The 6,000-nt window shown below is 45.8% G+C and overlaps 1 long non-coding RNA gene across 1 annotated transcript; it reads left to right on the top strand.

The window, feature by feature from the left end:
• The first annotated feature begins 664 nt into the window (after positions 1-664).
• LOC127574186 (uncharacterized) lies at positions 665-5,037 on the top strand. Its single transcript, XR_007956884.1, has 4 exons — positions 665-795; positions 2,527-2,558; positions 3,379-3,584; positions 4,610-5,037. It is a non-coding gene; the product is annotated as an uncharacterized LOC127574186 (long non-coding RNA).
• The last annotated feature ends 963 nt before the right edge of the window (positions 5,038-6,000 follow it).

Genomic DNA, 6,000 nt, shown 5'->3' with positions numbered 1-6,000 from the left:
TTTGAACATAGTTGGACATCTCAAGGTTCTTCATAGGAGCATCCTCAGATAAAATTGAACTTCAAGCCATGAAAGATGATATTAGGCCAGGTGACTAAAGGCTTGAACAAAGAGGTAGAATTTAAGGAGCAGTGACAAGTAAAGAGGCAAGATATTATGGAAAGATTACCAGAGCTTAAAGTCCAGCAATTGAAGGCACAGCTGCCACTGATGGAACAGAAAGATGTAGGGTTGTGGATAGGGGATCAAAATTGTAAGAGGACAGAGACCAGGGTGGGTTTTGGCCTGGGGAAGGTTATAGAGAGTGAAGCAATGAAGAGCTTCAATATAAAAAAGTATACTGTTGAATCAAGACTCTGCTTGAAGAAACACCTTTAACATTGTGAAATGTCCTAAGGCACCAAACATAGAGGTGTAACCAGGAGACAAAATGGCACCAAACAAAAACAAGAAATATTTTCCTGGAATTGACTCAGTCAAAAAACAAGTTTTATGTGTCCAAGCTTAAAAATAGACATGGTGTGTGACTTCATTGTTTATCGAGAGAGAGAGAGAGAGAGAGAGAGGGGTGGGGGGGGGGGGTGGGGAGGAGAGAGAGAGAGAGAGAGAGAGAGAGAGAGAGAGATGGCCGGTGGGGGTGGGTGGGGTAGAGATTGAGAGAGCTCGTGAATGCTGATTGGCCAGCTCAGGCTGGGTTGGGTTTTGTTTTCACACTGATATATAAGTGGAATGTATTTTTAACTACTCTAGAAGCTGAAATTAACAAAGGTGCACGATTTCCCTTGAAGCTCAGTGGTAAGTGTGAATCTTCGACACTTTGCTAGTTTTATGCATGCTTAGTGCATGTTCCTCCATGTAGAAGCTCACTGAGCTTCTTATTTTACTTTCTGTCAGAGGACACCTGTTGCTAGTGTGGCCATTTGAACCTGGGATTAATGATCAAGAGATCTGTTTTGCAAAAGCACAGCTGTCTTTCAGAACTGCCGTTCAGAATTGAAGTGATGGTGCAGCTCCTACTGATTGTGTTGTGTTTTATTGCCCACTTCATTTGAATCCCGCTGTGGCTAACATCTACTTATATGGAAACTGGAATCTCAGCCGTTCTCTCTGGAAGTTCAGGTTGTTTCACGGAGGAAGTCATTGTGTGTGTGTGTGTGTGTGTGTGTGTGTGTGTGTGTGTGTGTGTGTGTGTGTGTGTGTGTGTGTGTGTGTGTGTGTGTGTGTGTGTGTGTGTGTGTGTGTGTGTGTTGCTGACACAGCCAGCATTTATTGCCGATGCCGATGTTTGTTGCCTTTAGGAAGGTGGTTTCGAATCACTGCCTTAAACTGCTGCAGTGTTTCTGTGAGTGCCCCCCAGAGTGCTGTTTGGGAGGGAGTTCTAGGTTTAAATCAGGTGACCAGACATCCAAAGACAAACAGCTGAAAATATGCAGGAGCTCTGCCAGTTTGTGGAAAAGGAAATATAGGTTTGGATGCCAGAGGTTCCAATGCAGAGTCTTGACTGTAGTGTGAATGATGACTTGATGAAAGGACACTGGGTGATGGTGACGGTCTGATGAAACTTTCTCTTCCTCCTCAGAGCTAATTATCCTTGCTGTGAATTTCTAGCATTTTTCATGCTTCTGCCATATGAGTTGTGGGACTGGAATCTCCCAAGCAGCCAGCACAGGCTGCAAGTTCTCCTTGTGCTGTAAGATTCTCCTGCTGATTTCCAGTTTTCTTCAACACCTGCTTTGTGCTAATGTTAGTGATTTGAACCCACACCATCAAAGGACAGGTAGTGAATGTATATTTAATGGGTGCTTACTGATGGGATAAAAAGTTCTCAATAAACATTAATCTATCCCTTCTCCACAATGCTGGTTAACCCTTCATTGTCTGTGCTGATTAATGATTTGTCTATCTTCCATGTTTCATATATCATCAGTCTTCTTCCAGTCCTTTATATGTTGCAGTACATGTTGGCGACTCTGCATTACTTCGTGTATAAGGAGCAGGCGGTGTTGACCGTGGGCATAGCTTGTACGACCTTGCCAACAGCACTGACTGCTGACATCAGGTGATCCGGTGGGCTGGAGTCTTGTGGCCCTTCAGCTCTGGTCTGGCCTGAGGTTTGATCTCAGTTGGTCAGGAGCCCAGGCTGAGAGTACCCTGTATTGATATTGCACAGGCAAGACAGAATGCAATCCCTCTGCTCATCGCTCCCTCTCCACCCTTGTGCTCACTCGATCCTTCTACCCTCTTCTCTCCTGCTACCTCCCTCCTCCATTCCTTCTTCCTTTTTCTTATCCTGCCCCTCCACTCTTGCTCCCCTCCTCTTTGGTCCCACACACCTTCTCCTTCACTCCCACTTCTCCACCCTCCTTGTTTCTGTCTTGCTTTCCTCCTCCCTCCCTCCCACCTTATTCCTCACTCTCTCTCCCTCCTCTTTCCTTCCTTCCTCCTCTTTCTCCCTCCCACTTTCCTCCCCTCTATGAAGGATTTGTGTGATTACACAGCTGACGTCCCATGTCTGCTTTATTTCAGCTGACCATCACTCTTGAGAATGTGTGAACCAGGTAAGATTCCATTTTCAGTCGAATTCACCTTACCGTTCGTCACCAAGACCACTTGCTAAGTTCCTGTTGATTGGGACTGTGGAAGCCACTTTAGTTGGGGAATGCTCAGCACCTTAGGGCTGTGTGCGGTCCAGCTGTACAGGGAGGGAGGAGTAAGGTCGAGGGAGAAATTGTTGGAAGGTATTCTCCAGCAAGGGAAGAGATGTGGTTGCACGTGAGCTTCCATGATGGTATGTTACCTTTCTGATCCCAGGCTTAAGAATTGGTAGGTTAATTGTCCACTGGCAAATTGCCCCCAGGGTGTGGATGAGTAGTAGAATTTGAGGGGGTGAGAATTGATGAGAATGTGGGGAGGATAGAAAATGGGATTAATGTAGGATTTGTGTAAATGGGTGGGTGATGGTCGGCATGGACTTAGTGGGCAGAAGGGCCTGTTTCTGTGCTCTGCCTCTCTGTGATATCACTGAACTGCTGTAGAACAAAGGGGGTAGAGTGTCTGATACATACAGTATCCTGATTTTCCAGGCTATACTTCTTCAAAGGGCTGATTGTGGTGTATTGGTTTCATGTGATTTCTTTATCCTTCTGTAACGCCAACTACGAGATATAGTCTGTACTCACTGGTTGCGTGGTATGCTATCTTCTGCATGCCGGAACAATGCATTAACCCGGTGGTGGTTGTAGTGCATTGAGCAATCCATCAAATTGTGCAATGAGGCATTCTGACTGGGACAGGGGTCTGTCACTCACCCGTACACAGTGCCCATTGGGGAAACAATTGGACACCACAACTTTTACACTTCACCTTCCTCGTAAACAGGTCAGGAGATGGAACATCCCGATCATGAAGGATGTCATCCCCATGCTGACGATGAATCGCAGGGGCAAAAACATAAGCCTAAGCAGCGTGGAGGTCGTGGGCACCAAGGCAACAGGGGGTGCCATGGTGGTGGCAGTGGCCAACAGAAATCTCATGGCTGTGGTCCCGGAGGAATGCGAGAAGGTTGTGGGCAGTCACAGGGAAATGTAAGTGATAGTTGCACTTTTACTAGAGCAAATTCTTTCTCCTTAGATTTTCAAGGATTATTTTTATTTATTTGCTCATTGTTTTGGGATGTGGGTACTTATGACAAGGCCAACCAACATTTATTGGCCTTGGTCCGCTCTTGGTCTTATTGGCCTTGGTCCGCTCTTGGTCCAAAACCCCTGGCCTGCTCTTCCTTCCCTAACAACCACTCCCCCTCTTACTTCAATATCCCATGCAACTGCAGAGGACACAATACCTGTCCTCTCACCTCTTCCCTTCTGACCATCCAGGGACACAAACAGTCCTTCCAGGTGAAGCAGTGATTCACTTGTGTTTCTCCCAATCTAGTGCACTGCATTCGGTGTTCACAATGTGGTCACCTCTACACTGGAGACACCAAACACAGATTGGGTGAAGGTTTTGCAGAGCATCTGTCTTCAGAACACAAGAGTGACCCTGAGCTTCCAGTTGCCTGCCATTTCAATTGTCCATCCTTCTCCCACTCTGACCTGACCGTCTGTGGCTCCCTGCATTGTCACAACGAAGCTAATGCAAGCTCAGGAAACAACACCTCATCTTCTCTCTGGGTACATGGCGAGCCTCTGGGCTCAATATTCAGTTCTACAGCTACTTGTAACTCACTTTCTCTGTCTATAGCAGAAATGGCCATTTTCACTTCTGTGATATTGGCCCAGTTTTGTTTTTATTCTATTTCCCCTGTCCGTTAGCACACCCTAACCAGCTAGTTGCAACACATCACCCTCTAACTGCCCCAGCTTATCCCCACAGCCACTTGAGCCTCAATCCATCAAAGATATTCCCTTTATCCCAGCATACTTCCCCTCACCCTCGATGCAACTTACAACAAACTTGTTTTCTCTCCTTCCCAGTTCTGACGAAGGCTTTCGACCTGAAACATTAACTGAGTTTCTCCTCCTATAGATGCTGACTGTCCTGCTGAGTTTCTCCAATATTCTCTGTTTTTGTCACCTCTTGCCAATCACTGTCCCTTGTTCTTTTCTAGATGAAGTGAACAGGAGCAATGGTTGAGGACCACGCCCTTAACTAACTCGCCCCTATCAGTGTGGAAGGTCCATGGACTACTGAGCATCATTTACCTTGGAAATGATACCTTTAGGTGTAATGGTATGTGGGTATGTCTGATTACTGGCAGAATTCTGATTTTCTTTTCTCTTAGAAGACTTCCTGAATAAGTTTATACCCAGTGTAAGCTTAACGTGTCACTGTTAATTACTGTTCAAACATAACCACAGCAGGCAAGGATTGTGTCCTGGTTCTGTCTTTCCTTCTATTGATGTCTGTTATAAGATGGCTTCAGAGCTTAGCTTCTTAAATAGAGGTCTCTCATCTCTTGTTGCTCCCTGACAGAAGCACCAAGATTGTCAAACAACTGCCTCTTCTTGTTCACAAATAATAAAAAAAGTATCTTCATCTATTGCACTGATTCCATTACTGGTGGTTGGATAGGCTGCAGATAAATGTGCATTAATGCTATCAACGTGCAACTAACAGAAGTTTGATAGCCATGTATTGGTGTGCAAATATACTAAAGATATATCATGCACCTTGTAGATTTCTCCTAAAGCAAATCCTCAATTTTTTTCTCACCCTGGGACACAGCTGCCCCACCAGCACTGAAGCAGAGACACAAGAGACTGCTGATACTGGAAGCTGGAGCAACAAGGAACTGGGGTAACTCAATGGGTCAGGCAGCATCTGTGGAGGGAAATGGACAGTTGACGTTTTGGGCTGAGATCCTTCATCTGGACCCAGAAACAGTTCTGATGAAAGACAGAGACACAAGATTCTGCAGGTTCTGGAATCTGGAGCAACACACAATCTGCTGGAACAACTCAGCAGGTCGAGCAGGACTCCTGATGCAGGGTTTCAACCCAAAACATCAACAGTTCCTTTCCCCACCCCACAGATGCTGCTTGACCCCCTGAGTCCCTCCAGCAGACTGTTTGTTGCTCCAGTTCTGATGAAAGTTCACTGAGCTGGCACCTTGACTCTGTTTCTTTCACCAGACACTGCCTGACCTGCTGAGTATTTCCAGCATGGTTTTTATTACAGAAACCCACACAGATCCCTGCTGTATCACATTCCAGTGTTAATCACTGTCCACTGGTAATGGCTTACAGTGTTTTACAGATCTGTACCTTTCAGAGCTAAATCTGGTGTTACACAGTGCCAGATCTGTGCCCTCCAGAAATGAACTGTATGCCAGACCTCTAACCACAAGGTTTGATTACGCTGTTATACTGTCACAGCTCTGTACCATAATTATAGCGTGAGACACCTGTACCTGTCAATATGTAAATTGTGACCTCCATGGCCACCAGTAATTTCCCCAGGTCAAGCTATGGCAAACGTGCATCTACATGTATTGCACCA

This window comes from Pristis pectinata, chromosome 1 (genome assembly GCF_009764475.1).
Source record: "Pristis pectinata isolate sPriPec2 chromosome 1, sPriPec2.1.pri, whole genome shotgun sequence".
NCBI lineage: Eukaryota > Metazoa > Chordata > Chondrichthyes > Rhinopristiformes > Pristidae > Pristis > Pristis pectinata.
This window is presented reverse-complemented; position numbering and strand designations above follow the sequence as displayed.